This window comes from Sciurus carolinensis, chromosome 3 (genome assembly GCF_902686445.1).
Source record: "Sciurus carolinensis chromosome 3, mSciCar1.2, whole genome shotgun sequence".
In the NCBI taxonomy this organism is placed as follows: Eukaryota; Metazoa; Chordata; class Mammalia; order Rodentia; family Sciuridae; genus Sciurus; species Sciurus carolinensis.
The window spans coordinates 99,326,224-99,352,351 of NC_062215.1; the positions used below are offsets into that span (position 1 = coordinate 99,326,224).

Below are 26,128 nucleotides of genomic sequence, written 5' to 3' on the forward strand. Positions count from 1 at the left end.
GTTTAGCTTAATAGTCCTGTAAAAAAAGATCACAGAATTTTTATTCTTTCTTTTGCAAAAGAAATAAAAGCTGCATGTACTGTAACACTAATGCTCAAAATTGAAGACTTCATGTTGGTTACTTCCATTCTCTGTCCCACCCTCCATCACTTTGCCATGCCTTTTCTTTTGTATAATTTCTGAATTTCTCTGTCTCCCCACCCCTCAAGATAGTAAGCTCTTCAGAAAGCAAGAAAGAAGTCTGACTCATTTTAAGCTTCAGAGCTCTCCTCTCTCAACAATATGTATATAGTGGGTGCTCAATAAGTGTTTGCTCACAAATATTTTAAAATTAATAAATGTACCAGAGACTGTTTCTCTTTCTATATACAAAGATGGGGAATTGTTGACATCACAGCCCTGATGACAGCAAGACTTCCAAATAGGCAGATGGTGTATCAGCAACACATTTGCCATTTCCACCTTCCCTCAACCTGGCCTGCAGCTGTTGTTGGAGTGAATAATGTAGCATTCCTTCTTATCCCCAGGACTGTACTTGATACCAACTAGATATCATGTGCTCCAAGATTGAGAGCTCATATAAGAGCTCAACTGTGTGTAGCATCTTATTGGAAAGATATATATGGCCCTGAATAAACTCTTCTGAACTTTCCAGCTCCCTAATCTGTGGGAGGAGTCAAATGCTGAACTTTATAGGAAAAAGTAGAGTTCCTGAGATAACATACATATGATTTAGGAAAACTGTTCCATAGTCTAGGTCCAAATGGAGAAGGGAAGATTTCTCAGTTGCTGAAAGTTGGTCTGGGACAATACGTTCACAATGGTCCTGAGTGTCATGCGTCTGCCAATTGTTTGTCTAGATCTTCTTGAAGTCCACTGTGTTCCTGCCATCAAGGGACCTAGTACTCCTGTGCATATGGGTTCCAGTGTCTGGCTTCTCTTTGCCCATTCCTACACTATTCTCATTGATGCCACAGATTCTCAGTAGAGACTGAAAAAGTTGGAGCAAGGACACTTTGAGTTCAACCTCCCTAGCTCCATAGTAGTAGCATCTAGAAGAGTGAGCAGGACTAGCATGTGGTAATGGCCAAAGGGAACTCAAATTTCTACTCCTGCATGGGTCAATCCAAAGCATCAAGCCCAAGGATCAAGCACAGAACAGAAATAGTTTAAGCACATGGTTTGCGATGGAAGGCAAAGGGCCAACAAGTTCAGAGACAGAACGGCAATGACCTGCAGAGAGAAAAAAAACCTTTGATGACGTTCTATACCAAGCCCACCAGCATGCAAAGAACTGTTAGTAGCCCTGGGTAGTTTGGACTCCTTATTTTCTCAGTTCCCAAAGATATCAGAAGGGGAGAGGGAGCTTGCAGGATCTAGACACATGCCTTCTGAGAACAGTTTTGGGTTCGTTTCCTGAAATCAGAATCAAAGAAGCATTCACTGGTTTAGGAGCTGGTGGTAGCACTGAGGTGGGAGATGGTCAACATGATGAAGGTTTCAACACTGGTGAAGGCAACAGAACCCCAGGGAAGTTAACAAAAGAGGAGACCCACCTTGGATTCCAGGAGTGGCACCTTCAACTGAGACCAATGAGGCAGAAGCCAGAATAACCCAAATGGTTTTGTTAACATTCTGCCTTTAGCAAGTAATGCAGGTACTGGAGCAGCTAACAGGATCCTGAGAGACCAAGGTAGCAGAGGAGACTGAACTTGCTAAAGGAAACAATTGGGACTGCTACTCTGCAAAACTACATAACCTCCCTGGGAAGAACATGATTGTCACATTTGCATTGGGTGGCTGAAATCAGCCATCAAGAAGGAGCTATCTATTGAGACTGGTGCTCACCTGTATACTTTGTATGCAGGCAGAAGGGAACTTTTGTCACCTGCATCAACATTCCTCAAATATTCATTGAATAACTCCAACACAACAAAATAGTTTAAACCCCTGCCCTTATACAGCTTTCTTTCCATTTGGGAAGATCTATCAATAAGTAAAATAATACTGTGGGACTAGTGCTAAGCACCATGGAGAAAATGTATCAGGAAAGTCACATAAGTTGGTGAGAGAGAGGTGACAGTTACAAATGAGGCATCCAGAGAAGGTTTCATCAAGAAGGTGATGTTTGAAAATGGACATCTTAAAATGATTTTTTCTAAAATAACAAACAAAAAAAAGTGTATATTTTTAAATGAATGGAAGGCAGTCTAGAAAGACAGAAGAGGAAGGGATGTCACAGGAATACAGGGTGTTTCCTGAAAAGCATATTTCAAAATGGGGGTGTGGGTGACCTGCAGGAGGTCCAGTGCTAAAACATTTATAGGGAACTCAGCCGTTCTCTGGAGCTCCTACCTCCTCCTCCAGAGCCTGTTCTTATTGCCATGTCCTCCCCAGAAGCTGTTCCCTCCCTGCTGGCTGCTCTGTGGGATGCACTCCAGCACTGGACCCCCACTGGAACTCAGAGAGAATCCTGTTATCTGGGAGAGGAAGAGATGGAATGGGCTTCCTTCCTGCACCCCTGCCCCGCAACTCCCCGCAACAAGAGCTTTTTAGTATCCACCAGAATAACTCACTATATTTCACAGGATTAGGCAAATTTCTTTTCTAAAGGAATAGTTGAATTTCAGAAGAGAATAAAAACAGAGGCAAAAGAAATGCTAAAATTCCAGCAACTTGGACTTTCTCCTTGAGTTTAAAGCGCACCTCACAGACATAACAGAAGAGTGAAACCTTCAAGAAGGCGTTCCTGCTTTCCCCAACTCCAACTCTGGGTCTCTTACGTACACAAACACATACACACACACAAACACACACACACTCACACACACACTTATAACTGACCTCCTCACAGATGGCTGTTGATGCTAGGGAAAAAAAATAAAACAGTATAAACAAAGATTCTCTAGCTTTCAGTTGGTTTCTACATGTTACTTGGCTACATGTTTGTATGTGTATACACACACACACACACACACACACACACACACTCCTACTTAATGGGTCTTCTGGATCTCTTTTACTTTTTAGTCTCTTTTAGTACTAATAAACCATTTTATTTCCAATCTATTCCCAGATATTTGGTTCCAAAATTTTGGAGGTTCATCATCCAGATTGACCATTAGTATTTAAAGAATTCCAGAAAAAAGTAGATAGCAATTTAGCCACATAAAAACAATAATTTGAAATAGGAAAATTAGCTTAAATTCTTCTTGGTAGTTAGAAAATATAATTTGAAATTCATCTCCAAAATTTCCTCCTTGAATGGGCATCCAACTGAATAAAGAAGTTAAAGTTACCAGTATATCTCTTGTTGAACAGCTATGGAATACTCAGAAGAGTAAGCATTGACTAACTTGGTATTTTTCACCTAATAAGCTAATATACAGAAAAAAGTCCAGTTTAAACCCAACCTGTACTGGACCACGCCCCAGTATATAAAGACAGAGCCATGTGACCACTTGGTTTTGTCAAGGATCATTTCAATGTTTAGCAGAAGAAAATTTGAATATTCTTCCAATATTTAATTAGAATTTCATCTCTGAGAGCTCAGGGCCCTCGTCTGATTTTTCACTCAGTCTGATTTGATGAACAGTGTCCCTTCTTCTTTCTACAGATTATTTTCCTGTAAATTTTTCTTGACAAGACTGCATTTTCATCTAACTAATATTCTCTTTATGCAAATGGATGTTATTTACATATATAAAACTGGTTAAGAAATCAAAATGACACCCAATTGATATTTACAGGCAATTTCATCTGCTTATTTTTCAGTTTCATAGAATTTAAATTTAGCATTTTCTGACTTGGATTCCATTAGATTGGTACACTTAAGAGTTAAGCTGATTTCCTTTCATTAAAGTTTAGTTTCTGTGGCTTAATCAGTGAACTGTAATTGCTTAAAGTATTCATTTTTATAAGATTTTTCAATAAATTATCAAGGATGTTTAAATCTGAAAACTGATGCTATTTCTGTACTTGTGGTCATAGATACACAGCACAATCTTTGCAGCTAGTCAGCTTGCTCTACTTTAATCTAATAAACCAGCTGGAAAAAATGGTTCTGTTTTCTCTGTGTTGGATTTTTTTTTTTTCCCTGTGTGAATGTGGTCCTTTAATACCTTATCTTTCTATCTCAAAGGATACAAATTTTATTTTAAACCATTTCTTGATTCCTCAGGCAATAATATTGATTGAGAGTCTACCACATAGTAAGCACATAACAATGGATTAACTCCTCATAACACTAAGGAACCTCTACTATCATTATCCTCATAAAGCAAAGGAAATGAACGTACAAGGTCAACCTTGGAAGATAACACCCACCTCGTAGGTATGCCGTGTTCTCACTAAGTGCAGAACAGCATATATAAAGCACATGGCTACAGAGGGTCTGCCATGTTCTTATTAAATGCAGTGATATATGTAAAGCAGAGAGCATAATGCCTAGCATACTCTTTCCAGTGTAAGTGTTCAACTAGAGTTAGTTCTGTTTTATTTTCTGTGTATGTTACTCTATTATAGCAAATGCTTCACCACATTCCAATTATGTATTTAGCTACATGACCTTGAGCAATATGCTTAAGAGCTAGTCAGTAGCACTGCAGGATTCTTACCCAGGCAATTCTTGTCTACAGTCCTAGCTCTTAATCAGTATAATATCCTGCTAGATAAACAATACAGCATTGATAATTTCATCAAATCAATACACGCTCCACTTTCTTATGATATTATGGTACACAGGGGATGCCTCTATTACCACACTGATTTGAGAATATTATTCACAGTCAAATCTAGATGACAATATCATGGAATAAATACAGAGGGAAAACATAAATATGGAACAAGTTCACACAGTAAAGAGTACTACATTTGAGATTGGGTAGGAAAAGAGCATGAATCACTTGACTCCAAAAAAAAAAGAGAAAGTGCATAAACCAAGGGTCAAAATAAGAAAGGAATAAAGATGCATTTGGGGCATGGCCTTCATCTTGGTGATGCTTTTAAATCAATAAAGAAAATAATATTAGTGGTTTTAATATATAAAACTTTTAAGGCAGATTCATTCTTCTTAAATGCTACCAGATTGCCCTTTCTGAAACACGAATCTGATATTCCTCTATCATAATCTTGTGATGGTTTCTTACCACTCACGAGGTTCACTAGGACCTGACCCTGTAGTCCCTTGCATTTCTCTCTTCTTTCTTCACCAGTACAGACCACTTGATGCAGTAATGAAAACATGAGTTTTGAAGTCAGAAAGGTACAGATTACAGCTCCTTACTCTATAACTGCAAAGTGGGTGATATAAGGGAGAGCCCTAACTTCTCTGATCACTATATTCCTCCTCTGTGAACTGGGGTGATTATACATGTTTTGGGAGTAGTATTATTTGGATTAAACACAGTATGTACTTTATGCAGATATGTGTGTGTTTGTGTGTGTGTGTGTATGTGTGTAAAGCATATAACATAATGCTCAGCATACAATAGGCAGTGTAGATGTCCAGTGAGCTTTAATTTCATTATATTTTGTTTACAAGTTTTTCCATTATGGCAAGACTTGCAGTATATTCCAAATACTTTCAAGTTCCTGAAAGTATTTGGTGCTGGGAAAACTGGAAATCCATATGCAACAGAATGAAACTAAACCCCTATCTCTTACCCTGCACAAAAATCAACTCACAATGGATCAAGGACCTTGAAATCAGACCAGAGACCCTGAATCTTATAGAAGAAAAAGTAGGTCCAAATCTTCAACTTGTTGGCTTAGGATCAGACTTCCTTAACAGGACTCCCATAGCACAAGAAATAAAAGCAAGAATCAATAACTGGGATAGATTCAAACTAAATAGCTTTCTCTCAGTAAAAGTTCCTTAATTTCTTTAGACTCCATTTTCCTCATCTTGAAAATGGGCATTGGAATAAGTATCTACATAGAAGAGTTGAATGAGGCTTAAAGAAAATAACGAAAGTAAGGAGTATAGTAATCACTCACTAAATGTTAGCTATATTGTCACCACTACTAAGGTCAGTGCACGAACCTCTTGAAGGCAGAATTCTGCTTTATTCTTTTTTTTATCCCAGATGTCTTGCACAGAGTATCTTTATGCAGCAGGAGTTCAACAAAATTTCAAAGTGTGAACAAGGAGTTTTATCCACTCTGTTCTTGAAACAGGGCTTCTTAGGATGCTCCAACTACACCAGAATTTATAGCAGTTTCAAATCTCATAATCTTAGTGCCACTGGAGATTTTAGAAACCAACATCACTGGTAAAGGTAAATGACTATAGTTGCTATAGAAACAACCTCCAAACCTCAATAGTTTGACACAAGAGTTTATTTCTTACTCTTAGAACAATCTAAAGCATGTGGGGTTCTCAATGGTTTGTGATGGGGATAAAATTGCCAAAATCATCTAATCCCTGTAAAATAAGATCAGAGTTGTGTATTTATTTGTATTAATGGCTACTCAATCATCACTACCCCATTGCCATAGATACTAGCAGTGTCTTTGTCTTCCTTAAGAATTCAGAAAATATTTGCTAATGAAAGTGCACAATAAAGTTAAGCTATTATCCAAATATTTTAAGAAAAAACATTATTAAAAAAAAGTTGTATATAAAAGTCTTTATCTGTGAATTTTGTCTAAATAAGTTAATTTTGGAAGACAATTGCTTAAATCATAACCACATTTTGAAAACATTTTTTGTATTAATTTCTAGCACTTATAAAGTTAAAAAAAAAACCTCACCTAGCTTAGTATGTGTATTACCAGGAGTGATAAGTATTCTTTATAGAGTGAATATTCAATGTACAGAATATGTTAGAGTATAATGAATACTTACTGGATCTTTGTATTCATAGGCATTGACCTAAGTTCTCTGTATGTATGGACTTATTAAATCCTCTCAACAAACCTTATAAGAGAAACCCTATTATTATAGGTCAAAAATTCCTTTTCTGAAATGCTTAGGATATATTTCAGATTTCTGTTTTTTCATCTTTTGAAATATTTGCATATCCATAATGAGACATCTTGGGGATAAGACCCAAATCGAAACATAAAATTCATCTATGTTTCTAACACACTTTCTGCACAAGCCTGATGGCAATTTTTTACAATATTTTTGGTGTACCTGCATTTTGACTGAGATTCATCACATGAGATCAGTTTTGGTACCATGTTAGAACTCAAAAAATTCAGATTTTGAGCATTCAGACTTGGGATGTTCAGATTGGAGATGCTCAATCTGTATTCCCTTTCACAGATGACAGAACCGAGACACAGGATTCTAAACTTGCCCAAGGACTCACAGCTGGGGAGCACAGTTGCCAGACCACAACTTCAGGCAGTTGAGCTAAAAGCTTATGCTATTATCACCTCTACTATCTCTGTAATAAAGTATAGATGGAAGAAAAATAATGTATTCTTGGATTCCAACTACTGTCTTGGTTTTTACAAAGTGGAAAAGACTATGTAGAAAGCCACATGGACAAATTGTCATTAGAAACAAAATAGGCACAATTGTCTTTTATCTTTTTAACTTTAAAAACGCTAAAGCTTTAGTATAACCTGAATTGACAGCACTTACATTATGAATTAGCTTGGTAGCTGCTTTCTTTGATGCCAAAAGGCATTTGATTTGATGTGGCAAAATAATACAATTCAGTTTCAAGGGTAACATTTGAGATGAACTCAAGATTTGCTTTTTTAAAAAACAATCTGTAATCTTCAGTTACCAATGGCTGATTTCCAGATTCTATTTTGAAAGTGATAATTAGGCCTGGAAATTTTTTGCTAACTTTGTTATGTAAATCACACCTTTGGGGGGAAATTGGACAAAATAACACAATAGCAATAGAAAACCATTTACCCTGAATGATTTTTTTCATCTATTCAATTAGACGATACACATGCTAAGCTTTTGATTTGGGGAGCCTAAAAAGATTAGTCCCTGATTCAAAACAGAATGAACTTTGTGTTATTTCACTCTGAGATATAATCTGGAATTCCTCAGGTCTTGAGTCTCCATCTCTTGACTAGTTACAGGTTCATTATGGACTCTTGAACCATTAGAATCTTAAGTCTTCTCCTTTACTTCCCATTCCCTTCCCTACCCCATTTCCAATAACTCCTCACTGGACAAAATATAAATAAATTCTCCTGTTAATGTTTTTATATGCTTATGTCTACACTTTTTAAAAACTTTGAGACCAAATTATACAATTTCCAAAGACTTTTCTTAGTTCAAGGCAATGCCCAATTAAAAACCCTATAACCTTGCATTGCCCAACCAATGGGAAAGGACTTGCTAGGGCCAGACAAGAATAACTGTATCAACTCTTTTGCTGCAGGGCTGCTTCACTGTGGGAGGCAGAATGAAAATGGTCCTACTATTGAGCACCCTGTTCTGACTCCTTTGAGAACCATATCTGGTTTTGATGGGAAAGTCCAATTCCAATGACAGACTCAAGACATCTGCAGAACTAAATATATCTCTAAATACAGCACAGCTTGAAAAACAGACCAGATCTGGTTTCTAAACATTATGTTGTTAACCCTTTTCAAGATGTGTAATCCCTTGAAATGATAATCCTCATAGTTAAAGAGAAAAAAAAGTCATAGAAAATCATTTGAATCCAAATATTTGCTTATATATCAAAATGACATTCCCATGGTGGCTACATCCTACCATAAATTACTTACTGTATAACATCTAAAGGATTACTAGTTTCTGGAGCTAAGAACAAAAGCAAAATGGATATAATTGTTCTATTCATATGTTGAGGTCAGAATGGAGAGGCTGATTCATCATGGAGTCCTTAGGAAGTCACAGTCCTTTCTATTGTTTGTTCACTTGTTATTATGAGCTATTCAATTGCTGTTTTTCTTTCTTCATGCAAAGCAGAAACATAAGGTCTAGGCAAAAGAGAGTGGCATCCTTAGTGACTCTTCTCTCTCACACCCCACTTGACAGGATAGCCAGTTGGCTTTCCTAGCCAGTTAGACACACATGTCTTTGTCACCCTGCCTCCTCATGTACTCCTGCTTTAATCACTTGCCAGCATGCTTTTGTCTCTTATCTGTTGAGAGGATAGTTTTCCTGAGCACAGATGCTCTCTTTGTTGCTGGATAAACCATTTATTACAGTGCAGTTTAAATTTTACATATGTTTTAATGATTTACCTAATTTAAGGAAGTCAAATTCTGTTTATTCCTATTCTTCCTAATGATGAAGATCCTACATGAATAAGGGAACTTCTCTTTTTAAAACTCAGATCCTGATATATATAGTTTTTTTGTAAGTATGCTGGCTTAAAGAAATCTTCCCAGATTTCACAAAGATAACTCCCCTTTCCTTCCATTGGAAGTACATATTTAACACAATCTGCCCTTCGTATCTGTGGGTTCCCCATCCATGGATTCATGGTAGATTGAAAATATTCTTTAAAAAATTGCATTTGTACTAAACATGTACACTTTTTCCATGTCATTATTCCCTAAACAATATAGTACAACTATTTACATAGCATTTATATTGTATTAGGTATTATAAGTAATCTAGAAATGATTTAAAGAATACATGAGGATTGCATAGGCTATGTGTAAATACTATACACCATTTTGTATCAGATAATTGATCATCCATGAATTTGGGTGTTCACAAGGGGTCCTAGAACCAAACCCCCATAGATATGAAGGGCTAGTTTTACCTTATTCCATTCTTTTTCAGTCTCAGCTTGCCTATCAGTTGTTCTATTGCATGTCAGAAATGATTAGGAAAACCCTACCCCTGCAGATTCTAATTCTTAAAGAGATTATGAGGGCCAGGCACAATAGCACACATTTGCAGTCCTAGTTATTCAGGAGGCCGAATCAGGAGAAGCTCAAGATCAAAGTCAGTCTGGGCTACTTAGCAAGACCCTGTCTAAAAATAGAAGCCAAAATTAAAAATAAAAAAGTAGGTTAAGAGGGCTGCAATATCTAGGAGGGTGTCGCCTAGAAATATAATTTCTTTTTAAGTTCTCTTTTGACTCTTGAGGCAGACAGTCCATCAGTCCATTGACCAGTATTTGAGGATCTTTATTAGCAACCTGTAGTAGTAATGGAGATTGTAAAATGGAAACGGTAACACAAAGAAAGCTAAGGTAGCTGGAGTATCCAAGAAGTGAGTAAAAAAAAATAATGGGGAGCTAATAAATAAAGACTAAGTTAAAGAATGTGAATTTATTTTGTAGATAATGAAATGGTTCCAGAACCTCTTAGATAAGGAGTGTCATGATCTAACCACAGTTTTAAAAAAATATAATTCTGAAAGTCTATTGAGAAGGATGAAATTAATGGGAAAGAAACTAGAGTCAAGTGAAACCATTAACAGAGTAGAAATGAGGTAAGGAGTTCTCAATTAATAAAAGGGGAAAGAAGGAATAGATATGAGAGGTAAACTGTAAGGTGTTAGAGTGAAGATGGAGAGTCAGATGGCAGCAGGGGTTGAAAACACTCTCAAATATCAAACTGGATTACAGGAAGATACCATTATCCCAAAAAGGAGGCATGGATTTTTCAGGAAAGATGACAACTACAGGGATGCAGTTCTTCCTGAAAATCAGATTCAACTTGATTTTGGAATTATATTCAGTAGTCAACTGGAAATTTAGGTCTGGAATTGAGGAGAGAGGTCAAAACTGGAAAGATGCCTTTAGGATTATTTATACAGAGGTACTAATTCAAATAGTACATGATCAGAATATAGAGAGAGTGGGATTGGGATCAACTAGAGCCGTAAACTTGAGGGGGTGGGCGTTATAGTTTAGATTTGGAATGTCACCCAAAAGCTCATGTATTGAAAGCATGGTCCCCGATGCAGCAAGGTTAAAAAGTAAGGCTTTTAGGTGATGATTAGATCATGAAAGCTCTGACCTCATGGATAACTAAATGGACTACTGGGAGACAGGGCCTAGTTGGAGGAAGTAGACCACTGGGAGGCCCTGGAAGAGTTTATCTTCTCTCTTTTCCTTCTCTCTCTCAGCTGCCATGAACTCAGCAGTTTCCTCTGCCATGCTCTTCTGTTCCTGCCTTAAAACCAGTCAACCATGAATGAAACACTCTGAAACCAGGAGCCAAACAAGTTGTTCTCCTCAGGTATTTTGGCCACAGAAACAAAAAGCTGCCTAACATAGTGGGCTAGTGGCATCTTGGGTCCCTTCATCAAATCTATGAGATCAGAGAGAGCGGCATTGTGGGAAATATGAGAAGAACCAAACAGGAAAGGAATAAAAGGATCATCTAACAGCAACAATGACTGTACTGGTAGAGTTATGCCAATTGCTGTAACAAACAGCCTCCAAATCTCAGTGCCTTTAACACAAAAACAGTGCTTATGGTATGTTATGAACTCGCTTAATGTCACAGTTCAGTGAGGGCTGGTGGGGTTAGGGGAACAAAGGTTAGAGTCTGTTAAGGGCTTGATTCTGCTCCATGTACTCGTTCAGGGACCCCAGTCTCTTCTTTTCAACAGTGGTGTCAAGATCATCCACAATCCAACCAAAAGATGAGGAAAGAGGAACTGTGGTGTCGTGGAGGATTTACAGGACATTTTAGATTTTAGGTCTAGAAGAGAGTTATATATCGCTTCTACTCACATTCCGCTGATGACAACTCAGTTATATGGCTTCACCTCTCTGCAAAAAATGCTGGAAAGTAAAATTCTGTTGTGTACCAAGTTGAAAAAGAAAGCAGATTTGATGAGCACCTGGAAATATCTCTGCCATAGTCTGTCCCCTGGCCACCACATGCCTGTTTCACCCCCTCCTCCACCACACAGAACAAAAAGAATATAAGAGTGTTTGGAGACAGAAACTTCACAAAGATAAAGGTAAAATATGGTCATTAGAGTGAGCCTTAATCCAATGTCTGGTGTCATTATAAAAGGAGGAAATTTGGAAGCAGACACACAGGGGATGATGACAGAAGACACAGGGAGAAGACGGCCGCCTACAAGACAGAGAAACCTGGAGCAGGCCCTTCCCTTACAGCCCTCAGAAGAAACCAACCTTGCCAACACTGTGATCTCTGACTTCTAGTCTCCAGAACTATGAAAAAATAGACTCTGTTTAATCTGCTCAGTCTGTGGTACTTGGTTACAGCCACTCTCACAAACCCATGCAACTTTCTAGTTTCCAGATGTCAACCAGCCAGCAGGAGGGGAAAGAGGGAACTGGGAGAATCTTGAAGATTTAAGGGGATTTTAGAGGCTGTGCTTGTATATCATATCCACTTCCTAGTAATAGTTAAAACTCAGTTGGGTAGACTCCCCTAACTGCAGGAGAGGCAGGGAAATATTTGGTTGTTTGCAAAAGAGGAAGCAGGTTTGGTGATCCCATGAAAATGTCCTTGTTGTAATGCCAAGCTTAAGTTCAGAAGCCTGAATTTATGGCAGAATAACTCTCTCCTCAGACCAGGAATTAGTGTCATTTCAGCAGAGAATTGGAAGAAAGAAGAGGAAAGAGATTCTCTGCTATTTACAAACACTGTTTCCTGTTATACTCAATTCATTTGGTACTAAAACCACCCATTCAAGTTTCTGCTGTACAAATATTAGTTGAATTTGTTATGGACTGAATGTTTGTGTTTTCCCAATTTCATATGTTGAAACCTAAACCTCCAATGGGATGGGATTAGGAGGTAGGTGCTTTTAGAGATAAGTAGGTCTATATAAGTTCATGAGGGTGAAGTCCTCAGGATGGGATTAGTGTCATTATAAGAAGGAAAGTGACACCAGGGTCTCCTCTCCCCAGTATGTGATTATACAGTGGCAAGTAGCCGTCTGTAAATCAGAAGGGCTGATACCAGAGCACTACGGTGCTAGTCATCTCAGACTACCATTAAGCCATCCAGTCTATGGTATTTTGTTATATAACATTTTTGTCTGCACAGACTTTGAATAAAATGTACTTTTATATTTCTAAATTTCTTAGACTTTCAAAAGTCATTTTGTGGTTAGAATAAGTTTGCATAAATTACCTATTTCATTTATTTCTTTCAAAGCTATAAGTTGACAGATCCTTTTTTACTATGATGTCTAGATACAGCCTTTCCTGGTCAAGAATTTGAAGTAGGTGAAAAATGTGAAATAGATAATGTTGTAGCATTTCAAATATTTTTTCTGCATATTTTTCCTTTTCTTTTCTTCTCCTTTTTTTTTTTTTTTTTTTTTTAATTGTACCAACTTCCTGTTACTGTCAGGGTGTCAGAGTTACCTTAATCTCATGGGTCTACCTAGGATAATTCCTATGGCCATAGACATTGCTTATTCTTCTCATTTATTTCCCAATGAAATATATTTGTCCTCTCTCACACTCCAAGGTGTTCAAACCTAACCTGGTAAGCAAATTTATAATAAGAGATAAATGCTCAACACAGCAGCAGTTTCGTGGTTGGTTTCACAACAACCAGGATTGTTTGGGTAGTGATATAACACTCCAAGTAGAAAGGCAAGGTATGAAAAATTCTTGACCTCCCCTAAATAGCAAAACCATATGCACATGGGCAAAATTCTGTGGTCCAATATTATCTAGTAAAATATCATCAATATAAGAGGGAAAATCCTACCTAAAATTGATCCAAGTAGGAGAACATTACAAAGTGAGTTATCTATGGAATATTTTAGTGTCAGGTCTTGTATCTATTGTGGCTGCCTACAGTTATAAAATAATTACATTGGAGTTGGACAGCTACTTAAAATTAAAATTTGTTCCTAAAAAAATTGTCTGACTTACCAATATTTAATAAGAGAGATAATAAACATAGTTTAAAGGACAACTTTCTACTTAACAGTGAATTGATATAGTACAAAATTAATGACTAGATTTAAGTATAAAAATCATCTGCCTTCTCTATCAATCAACTGACTAGAAAGACCACAAATACAGTGGTCCAAGCTTTCTAGGAGTAGTACAACCAGGTTCTAATCACTGGGGAGAGAGAGCTAGGAATGCACAGGTTGTATTTTTAAATTCAGACTCATCTATGTGGAGACCCTGTCTTCTTGATTCTCTTGACACACTCTTGCACAGAGCCATGTGCATTTTTTTTGATACTCAAATGTCCTTCAATACTACTATCGGAAACCCTTCCACCCCTTCATAAGCTTCAAGAACAAGGAGTTTTCACCTACATTCAGTGTTATACCATTTAAGCCCCAGCAGCTGAGAAGTCTTCCCCTCTCTATCATAAAATGTTTTATTATACTGATTATGGGAAACCCAATCAGTCAAATAATTCATAGTGAGATAGAGCAAAGTACCTGGAGAACCATGGGAAATGATCATAAACCTGGCCATGGATGTGAGCACAATGATATAAATGTCTTTCTAATTTCAATGATTCCTGATTCCTGAAAATCAAGGAAATTAATCATTCATTCCTCCCATTTTAACTATAAACCTAGATAAAAATGCATTTAAATAGAGGAGTTAGGTTGAGCATCATAATCACCAATTTTCATTGTGGATGAAGTCAATCAAAGAAAGAAGAAAAAGATTAAAAAAAAAAAACTAGCAGTGTTCTCTGTCTCAGAAAGGAGGAAGTAGTTAGATGAACAGATTGATAGAAGATAAGTAGGTAGATTAATTAGCAAATGAAGATTTTAAAATTTATTTAATTTTTAAATGAAAATAATTTAAGTATTTTCATTAAACAGCATCAAGAATTAGTAAGCCTCCCCTTACATACCTTGACATTCATAGGTATTTCAAGCACATCAAAGTGTAAATCATTAATTATAAAACTAAGGTGGCATACTTATTATCCACAAAGTTTCTTAACTCTTCTTTCTTCTATCACACAAAAATGGAGAAAACTTTTCTTCTGGTTTTACTATTCTTTTCATTTTCCACTTCAACAAATTTGCCACCAACTGGATTAATAGTAACATGCTTGTAAACAAAACCCTATAGAGTTAAAAAAGTCTGCTTAAATAGCCTTTTTATTGTCACAAATTCTTCATTTCAACATATTTGCTGAATTATTTTTTAAAAAGCAGTCTCACATTTTATTCTAAAATGACAAATATTTTTTAAAAGATGGTTTTAATGATTCTTTTCAATTCATTACAAAATAACTTCTCTGATACACCAGTGGCAGTGCTTCTGCAGGATTCCTTAACACTTTTTTTTAAAGAATCATCTATTTTATAATTTCCTTAACCCATCAAGAAGTGATAACCAAATTTATTGTCCTTAACACTTTTATCTGTTTTGTACATAACCTCTCAAGTTTCACATATGCAAAAAGAAGATGCAAAATAACAAAAATACCTTTATGCTTTTCAGGACAGGAAGAATCAAGTTCTTCAGCTACATCTCTGAGTGGGTGATTAGTTAGCTTTTCTTCCTTGTGTTCACCCTTCTGCCCTGGAATGTGCATTCCTAAATGGAAATGGTGGGAAAAGGTAGGGATCTGTCACAGGTCCAACCACCTCTCTTCAAGACTGAGTCAGTGGAATCTATTTGTAATGGCAGGAAAAAAGGAGAAAATATAGAGAAGAATTTTCTCCAGCCCTATGTGAATATTTAAAGATGCCATGCATCTACTTTTAACAACGTACTTATTGTACATCACTGCAAATCTCTATTCAAATGAAAACACTGCCCCAAAGAGTGGCCTTCCTAATGCTTCAAACAGACAACCTACAACCTCAAGAGGAAAACAAATCCTCACTTATTTTTAAAATGTCTTCATGTGCTTGGAACCAAAACACTCCTCTGAACAATATTATGTGGTGAAAAGTGAAAGAAACAAAGGATATTTTAGTAACTGGGTTTTGTTATGTCAAATAAATGTAGCATGAAGTTTACATATCGAGGTGGGCGTAATGATGTAACCCAATCTCAGAAAACTCATACATTAACAAATTGATGTTGGGATAGATGCACTCCAGAGCACTGAGATTAGCAATACATCTATATAAAACTACAAACATCGTTGACAAAGAAAAAGTATTGCTCCCTTTATGAAAAATAAAATAAGACATAATCCAGCCATTCACATAAGGTTTCTTGATTAATTCTCTATTAACTTATAACGAATTGAATTAACTGAGATTTTTCCTAGTTTAAGAAGCATTTGACGGGGCTGGGGTTGTGGCTCAGTGGTAGAGCACTTGCCTCGTACCTGTGAGGCACTGGGTTCGATCCTCAGCACCACATGAAAATAAATAAAATAAAGATATTATGTCCATCTGCAACTACAAATATATATTAAAAAAAGAAGCATTTGACAAATTCATTCCAACCACCCCTAACTCAAACCAAATCTTCTTTTCTTAGTCTTATTTAATTTTAACCTAACATTTCTTCTACGTTTGTATTATGTGGTGGTTCCTATAAGTTACCATAAGTCATTGTCATTTTTGAACACTTGAAAATATCCTTGTTCACATCTTTTTCCCAAGAAGCAGGTGGAATTGATTCTACTTTATTCAGAGATTGTATGTCCAAATCTCACCCCCTTATTGCCTTGAAAGAATTACACAGGGCAGATGCATTCTTAGCTTCACATTGGTAAAGAGGAGTTTAGGAGGCAGTGGTAAACGTGTATAAGCAATAACAATCACCACATAGAAAAGTTGGCTTTCATTACATAAAGAACTAGGTACTGCATGTTGGAGTTGCTTCAGATGGCATTATCTCAACTCTACCCTCTCTTCTAGGAAACCTCAGCAAACTGAATTGCCCCATCCTACCTTGCCCCAATACTGTTCAAACTCTAAGTGACAGGATTATGGTCCCAACATTCTTTGCATCTCTTTGCATTCCCAACAACCTCATCCAATACTGTACGCACAAAAACTAATATTTATTAAGCACTTACTATGTGCCAGGCAGTGTTCTACCCAGTTAACATACTATTGCATTTAGTCACTTCAAGAACACTAAGTAGATATTAATTATATCCCCATTTTACAGAGCATAAAAATAAGACATGGACATAGTTGGTAACTTACCAAAGTACAAATTCACACTTGTAAGTAGCAGAGGCAGAATTAGAAACCAGTGCATGCACTCCTGAACACTCAGCAGACTTTCCTCCCACTAAACACACCACAGATGCTTAATTGCTTTTTTGTTTCTTTACTTGTTTAATCAACTTTTTTATGAGAATAGGTGATTTTGGTAAGCAAGTTCATGAAAACATGGGTAAGCTGTTGAAAGTACAATTGTTCGAGTAAAAAGGTAAGTATCCTTGATAACTCAGAGCTCTGCCTTTTACTACATATTCAGACATGAAGCAATGTCATCTCTTGAGCCAGACTGTGCTGTGAACATGCCCTGGCTTGCATGATAGCAATAACTTCCTACTTAGCCTCCCTCTCTCCAATCTCTCCCACTTCCAAATCATTTTCTTTGCTTTCTAAATCATCGATGTTAGGGTTCTAATGTAGACTAGGTCACAATAATTTAGCAAAATCTTTTGTCTCCCTCATTTGTTTCAAAATTAAAGCTCATTGAGAAAGGGATTGTATATTGTGCATTTTTGTGTCTGCTAGGTTGCCTTTCAAGTAGTAGGCTCCCAACAAATGTTGAAATTAGTTAAATGAGAGCTTTGTCAGGTTTGACTGCTTTTTAAGGCAAAAGTAGGGTGATCCCGATTGGCAGAACATTCTGAGAAGAGAGGCCAGGGATGGTCATATGCAAAAGTATGCATATAAATATTTATAATTTTTCCTTTTATTCTATATGTTATAAATGTGTTCAGCTACAAATAATGGAAGGTCTAATTTCCTGGCTCATACCAATAAAGTTTCTCTTTTTTTACATAGCAAGATCAAGGGTAGCAGCTGCTAAGATTAGTTCAGCTGTTGAAGTGTATTCTGAGACCCAGGCACTTTCTATTCATCCCCCCCCCACCCCCCCCCCCCACCCCCCGCTTTACCATTCTCCATGTTTTGGCTTTTCCTCTAATATTTGAACAATGGCTCTGTACATCCCATCCATACCAGGGCAGGAAGAAAGGAAGTTGTACCACCAACCATCCCTTTTACCAGGAAAGGAATACTTAACCAAAAGTCCCACTCCCACCCCAAGCAAGTTTTTACCTAATATCACTGGTCAGCACAAGATCACACATCCAAAGGAAAAGCTGTTAAAGAAAATCAGCTTGTCCAGCCTCTTTACTAAAGAGACAGGAGGAAAAGTAGTTGGCAGTGTCTGTGGGTCAACGGACTAATAGTATCTGTGAAGGGGTTCTTCCCTTCCCATCTGGAGAAAATCATCTCCAGAAAATTCATATATGTATGCTCTTTCCCCATCTCTTACAAGTCTAATACATCAAAACTATTTCTAAGGAAAGAATCTGAAACTTAGGTAAATTCTGAGCAACAATGACTACTCTGGTATTTACACATTTAAAGAAACAGTCTTAAGCTAGACTCTCACCATTTGTGCCACGTGCATAGCCATTTGGGGTAGAATAATTCCTTATTTTGCTTGACTGCTCATGCAAAATATTTATTATCATTCCTGTCCCCTTCCCCAACTGATTACAATAATTCTAAGTGTGTCCTCTCATTTCCAAAATGTCCCATAATAAAAGTCCCCACAGAGTTAAGAGTGGAGCTTTAGGATGAAATGTCAGAACTCAAAGCTAGAGACTGAATAGGAAATTAAGGTGGAGAAGACTGTGGAAAGGAAAGTTGGAAGGATCGACATGACCTTCTCAGAACCCTTGAAAAGTTAATGGCATCTGAAAAAGAGAAAAGATTAAACAACTTTTCTCCATTTTCTGCCATTAGCTCTTTAGAATGAAGACTGGGCATGGTGGATGCACACCTGTAATTCCAGCAGTTCAGGAAGTGGAGATAGGAGCATCACAAGTTCTTAGGAAAGGAGAGATCACCTGGGGTGCTTGTCTGACCAACCTCACTGCATTCCACAATCCATCATAGACTACAAATGGAATCAGAACGGGATTGGTAAAGAAGGTATACCACTCAGTGTAGAGAACAGACAAAGCAGCAGACATTTCACACACGTGTGCACACACATTTGCACAAACTTTTTAAAAAGCAATTCTCTTACAGTATCATCCACACACCACACAATTCACTCACTTAGTAATTTTACTTGTGTCTGGGGAACGAAAGGTTGGGCGAGGTAGTCTCTGAGGGTGTCTGTGGCTCACTCACTGTGTTTGGCACTTTATTTCTGAGGGGATGGTAGGAGATGAAGAGAGGTTGCCCAGTCTGCAGTCGGTGCTGGGGGCAGAGATGCTTTACCTGCTTCACCACCCTGTGTCTGCCGAGTACATGGGGAATGTGGTGTCGCTGTGCAATAATCATAGCAGTTATAAATAGGACTGTCCTCCAGAGAGCTCAAAGCCAGCATTACCTTACAGGAGTATTTATTTCCTGCATTAAGTAGGCAGGGGTTAAGTACGCTTATCTTCACTTCACTGATAATGAAAATGAAAGGCACTGGTTTTAGGTGGCTTAGTCAAAGTTCCACCATTTATCATTGGGTTAACTGAGCTGAGATTTCCAGTGAGAGCACTCTGTTTTTATCTCTTAAAAGAATAAACTTTAATGGCAGTTTTCTACAAAGTTGAAGAGCAAAAATTACAATAAAATACAATTCCTTTGTACAATATGCTTGATGTGTTCTTTCAAATTTGATCTTTTGTTACTAACAATGAAGATTTAGCACTTATGTAGCACTTTTAATCCACAAAGCACTTTTCAAATGTTAACTAATTAAACATCACAAGCACCCTGGGAATAAGAAAGAAAGTTATTGTATTAGAATTATATGCCTCTGTAACATGTATATTAAAAACTTTATTTTGAGTTCCTCAGAATATTAGTGACATGGATGAAGAAATCTCATTTTCACTAATTAATTGTCATCTTCTTTACATAATGTAATAGAAAGTGTTACAGAACTTATTGATTAGGTATTCTGAAATTTTAATTTTGATGAAATAATACAGGAATTGAAACTCTTAATGTATTTTTGGTGTGACATATTGTGCTTTTAAAGCATAATAAAATAATATCATTAACTATTTTAAATCAACCATTGAGAGGGTAAAAACATCATTCACAATAACAAATATTACTATCATTTATCAAGCTTCCCCTATACCAGAGAGAATTCTAAGTAGCTTAACATTTATCAGCACATTTAGTCTAGCCAATAGCCCTATAATGAAATACATATCCCCATTTCACAGATGAGAAAACAATGGTAGAGAGGTTGGGTGCCTTGAACAAGGTTAGACAGAGGGTAGGGAATTTAGGCTCCCTGGCCCCAAAGTCATACTTTTAAACCTAATACTGTAATATTCAATTTGCAACTGAGGGTAAATCTTTTAAAAGAAGATTTCAAGTTAAATGGCCATAGGTAGTTACTAGGATACATACAACCTGTCCAGGCACAATGCAAGTCTTAAACATAATTGTGAATTTAGAAAATGAACTCAAGTTCTGGCACAATTTCAGATTTGCAAAAAATGATAGGTTTCATAATTTTAAGATGATTTTAATGCTTGATAATTATTTTTAAAAATTTTTTGTAGCTGTAGATGAATAGCATGTCTTTATTTTGTTTATTTTTATGTGGTACTAAGTATCAAATTGTTTCATTTCATTGTGAATTAGATTTACACTTCAGTTCAAATAGTGTCCTTGAGTGTCTCTGAATAAAATGCAGAAAAAACCTAAATGATAGCTATGAATTTCATCTCTGTCACCAATATTATGACAGTGACTCCACTGTATCATCAAGGTTTTAAAAGTCACCTTTGAGAAAGCTACAAAATTTTCACCTCCTTGTTGAACCAACCCAGAGCAAATTCCAAAGGCTGTTTTCTATTTGTCCTCCTTTTACTACAATGTCCTCTCCTATCCCAAGAAGAGGGCATTCCTAAGAAGCCATGGTCAAAGACATTAGAAAGTATGTCAGATTTAAAAGCACTCTTGCTATTATGTCACTTAAGGGGAAAATATATATATGCATCCTACTATTTTGTTACTCTCCCTCTCCCCACCCCATTAAAAATTCTATCACTTTTTCTACGTCCCTGGGGTGTTAACATACTCTCACTACAGTTAAAAACAGTACAATTAAACATGGGTTTTACAAATTAGCCATGCCAGTGATATTTTTGAAATTCTTATTAAATTAATATCAGCCTTATTAGTCCTCCACTTGGAATAACTCTTTTCCTTTGCTTTGTTACAAAAACAACCATTTTAAAGGTATATATCAATTGCTCTGGCTAAAATTTCAAGTACTATATTGAATAAGGAACAATAAAATTGCGTAATGATTAGATAGTGCATGGAAAATTATTGATACATTTTACACTTCCTTTCAAAAGTAAAATGTTTTCTTTCACCTCCCCTTTGTTTCTTAGCTATACAACCTTAGGAATGAGAAAACTTGTACTGAATACATGTGCTATGTGAGGCTAGTGGAGATAATGCCACTCACAGGCACTTATAAATCTTCAGCAAAACTCTCTAATTCAAGATATGGAGCCTAACCATCAAACAAATCTTCCAATTTAGGAGTCAATCATTTTGATAAAAGCACCAAATTTGGTGATGTTAAGAGAAAGTTACAATGAAAAGAGGGAAATGTGACAAAACAGCAGGGCACACTATATTCTAACTTGTCTCACTAGGGAATTAATGTGCTGTAATGTTTGATCACAATCTAGTTGTTAAGTGAAATGATTGTGTGACAAATGAGTGTAACATAAATGTCACAAGGACATATAGTAGTGAGGGAGTGTTTCATTTCTAAGAAGGACAACAGCTTATTTTAACAGATCCATGGTAGAAAGGAGTATGTTTAATAGGGTTTATTATTTTTTGTGTCAAGGTAATATTTTCTTATGTCTACATAGTTGAGGTAGTACTATCTATAGAATATATATGGATTATACATGTGTATATACATAGAGTTTTTTTTTCCTCTGCTTTTATCATCCTGAATCCAAGAAAGCATTTTCTTAAGAAAGAGTTTGAAAGTGCAATTAAGGGATCCCTGTTCTGCTATACAACCCCAGTCAAAAAGAAGGAAAAAGAATAGTAAAAAATAGGCAGATAGTAAACATGCCACAGTGCGAAAGCAGGACTCCATTGACCACCTGAGCTTCAGACGTATGATCAGGTTGTGGCATATAAGTACATTAGATTTATGTTGCAGGTGACAGAAACCCCCACTCAAATTGCCTTAAAATAAATTTATTAGGCTTAAGGAGTTGAATTACCTCAGGAAAGATTAAATTTAACAGCTTCATTGATTTTATCAATGAGTCAGCTTGTCTCTATTTTCCACATTTTTATCTTCCTTGGTGTTGATTTTATCCTCCAGTCCCACATATTTGCCCCTAGTGACCCCACTTCTAGTAACTGAAAACCTGACATCCTATCCACCAAGCCAAGGAAAAAAGTTCCATAAGTCAAATATAAATTTCAGGCTAGGATAGCCTTGGTCCAGGAGGGATCACCTGCCTCTCAACCAACTATGAGGGCCATAGGAATGAGATATTGATAAACCAATTAAGCCTAGTCCAGGTCTAAGAATAGGGTCAATACCACCTGCAAAAGCATTGGCTGAAAATAGATGGAGATAGCATGGGAAATGAATATTTTGAGACAAAATAGGAGTAAATAACAGAAGAATAAACGACATACTGTGTATCAACCTATACGTCTTTTGCTGTGGTTGGCTCAGATTGGACCTTCCTTGATCCACAGTCTTCACAAAATAAAATGAGAAATGCAAAAAATGTATAGATGATTCATAGGTGAACAACAAAGAAAACTAAAAATATTTAGGTTCTTTAGCCTAAAGAAGGAAAATCTGAAATCTGATTCAAAATATTCCTTAGGGTCTTTCCTGCTTGGTGTTGCACGGAGTTGGCCCATGGGTCTTTGGTACCCAAAAATTAATAACAGTTTCTACTCACCCCGGAGACTGCACCCCGCAGGTCTGCGGCTGTCTCCATGCCACAAAATGAATATATTGAATTACACCATAAACGCTATGGATATCATTTGGATTACCATGAGAAAAAGAGAAAAAAGGAAAGTGGAGAGGCTCATGAACGTTCAAAGAAGGCAAAAAAACTGATTGGCCTGAAAGCTAAGCTCTACCATAAACAGCGCCATGCTGAGAAAATACAAATGAAAAAGACTATCAAGATGCATGAAAAGAGAAACACCAAACAAAAGAACGATGAAAAGGCTCCACAGGGAGCAGTTCCTGCCTATCTCCTAGACAGAGAAGGACAGACTCGGGCAAAAGTACTTTCCAATATGATTAAACAAAAACGAAAAGAGAAGTCCCCCTTCCCAAGGTTCGTGCCCAGGGAGAAACAGACGTATTAAAAGCGATTCGAACAGGGAAGAGAAAAAAGAAGGCCTGGAAGAGGATGGTTACTAAAGTCTGCCCTGTTGGAGATGGCTTTACAAGAAAACCACCTAAATATGAAAGATTCATTAGGCCAATGGGCTTACGTTTCAAGAAGGTCCATGTAACACATCCTAACTGAAAACCACCTTTTGCCTACCAATACTTGGTATGAAAAAGAATCCCTCATCCCCACACTATATACAACTTTGGGTGTTATCACCAAAGGTACAGTCATTGAGATGAATGTGAGTGAACTGGGCCTTGTAACACAAGGAGGCAAAGTTATTTGGGGGAAATATGCCCAGGTTACCAACAATCCTGAAAATGATGGATGCATAAATGCAGTCTTACTGGTTTGACATCTGTTTTACATTTCTTATAATTAAAGACTACAAATCAATCAGTAAAACCACCATTACTGTGATATTTCTGAGTACTACCAAACAGCCTTAAATATCTGTAGTCATTAAGAGAACTATTTACTAAACTTTAAAAAAAGAAATAAGAAAAACATTTAAAAATTATTCCTTAGGAATAGTTCTTTAAAACAAAAAAAAAATCTTTATGATCTGAGGATAAACTTACTGGTCTCTTTGGGTTGTCTCCCCATTATGAATTCTTCTTGCTATTAGACTCCCTGTCCTATCGCAGAGCTGGGATGTAATGCTCTATCACTGAATTATGGTTTAGAGTGACAGAATTAGCCTGGACTCTTGCCTAAGCATCTTGTCACTCACAAGCACAACAACCACAACAAAGGCTGACTTCTATTGACTGTTTACTATGAGCAAGACAGTGTGCTAAGAGTTTTATACGTATACTTTCATTTAAGTTTCACAACTCCATTGGATGATAACTATTATTATCCTTAGTTTACCGATGAGCAAATGAAATTGAGTTTCTTCTCTCCAAGGTCATAGCCTCTAAGTAGTGCAGAATTCTTTCTCCTTGTCCACAGGAAAAGCAATATAATGACCCTGTGGAGAGCCAGTTGTAGGGCTTTTTGATGAGATAGTAGTTTTTTATAAGGAGAGACTCACTTTTTGGTACATTTTGAGATAACTAGAACTCTTTGAATATCCATTACAGCTATCCCAGGACAATATATTACTATAATTGGTATTGGAGACCATATTAGTGACTAGGTTAACCTGGTCAAAGATACTCTTAAACTATTGTTCAAATATTCTAATTTATAAAAAACACATAAGACCCAGTTGAGTTTTAATGTTTCTTTTACATGCTGTCTATAAAGATTTCATCTTTACAATTAAGCTCTTCTGTATCAGTCAGCTAGTCTCTATATCAAGCCACTTGAATACTCAAGTCAGAGAAAGAAAAATATTTATTTAATTATTTTTGTCACATGTCTATGGTTTAGCTGGAGTGTCCTTATTTCAGACTGGACCAAGCCTGCTCTGCTTCACTGCTGAAGAGGCAGTTGCTACCTGGGATATATTCTTACTTTGGTGGAGGAAGAAGAGCAAGAAAGAAAAATCCTTACTATGGAAGCACACACCAAACCTTTGCTCACATCTTATTATCTAATATCCCATTGGACAAAACAAGTCATATTGCTAAAATCAACATCAATGGGATAGGGAAATAAACATTTCCCACAGAGATTTTTGAAGGGGAAGAGACTAGATATAGTCTGAACAATAATTCACCACATTTCCTCAAATAAGGGATCAGGAGAGAAATTAACATGGATTAAGCACATACTTATTTAGTCATCAATTTAGAACATACTATAGAGTACGTTCATTGTAGCAATTGTGCGAGATACCAAGATGGCAGTAAAGAACAATAGCCTGGTGGCAAAACAAATATTATTCCCTATGAATCCTAATTGCAATCCTATTGGTGGATATACTCTTCCTTATTTTTCGGCTGCAGAAACTTAGGCATCAAAAGATTCAACAACTTTGTCAAAAGGCATCTGACAAGAAGCAAAGGTAGAACTGGAATATAAAGACTAATCATCCTGAAAATAAAGCCAAAACTCATTTGACCTCATCAATTTTCTTTCCCAATTTCATATGACTTCAGAAATGCATAATGAAAAATAGATCACAGGAGGATAAATGAAGTTCAATCAGGCAAGTAGAATTAATAGGAGTAATAGAGAATAAAGAATTCATTATTATAGGGACTAGCCCTTAGACAGTTATGTGTATCTGTTGCCTTTAGGTCTAGTGCAATAGCAGAAGATCAGGAGTCAGGAAGAGAAGATGGTCACAAAGTTGGGAAGACCAAAGGCAAACTGGAATTTCAAGGAAAAAAGTGAAATAACACCTAATTACTCATCACCTCTAGTCCTAATGGTTTGGGCGGGATAAACCAGCATCATTACCACAGAGCTGTATATTACACTTTCCCAACATTCTCAGAATCTGAAGGAGCCTAATCAGGAGCTGGAGGGGATAGAGGCCCAGCAACTGCCTTGGTGACAATAAATCCTTGGAAATGTGCAAACTACAGCAGCATCTGCCCTGCCACCACTTTCCCAAACATAGCTGGTCCTTCATGTCCAAATCCCACACAAGGAATTCTTCTAGTTGACCGTAAGCTGTAACTAGATGGGAAGGGAATGCTGGAAAATCAACATGATACGAAGTCATCATCCTCTGTTGGTAGTCTTACTGTGAATGAGGAGGCATGAAATAAAATGATTCTTTAAAACTTTCAAGTACCATAGA

General features: G+C 36.8%; 1 pseudogene; it reads left to right on the plus strand.

Moving 5' to 3' along the window:
- Positions 1–23,017: 23,017 nt before the first annotated feature.
- Positions 23,018–23,785, plus strand: LOC124981300 (ribosome biogenesis protein NSA2 homolog; annotated as a pseudogene).
- Positions 23,786–26,128: the final 2,343 nt, after the last annotated feature.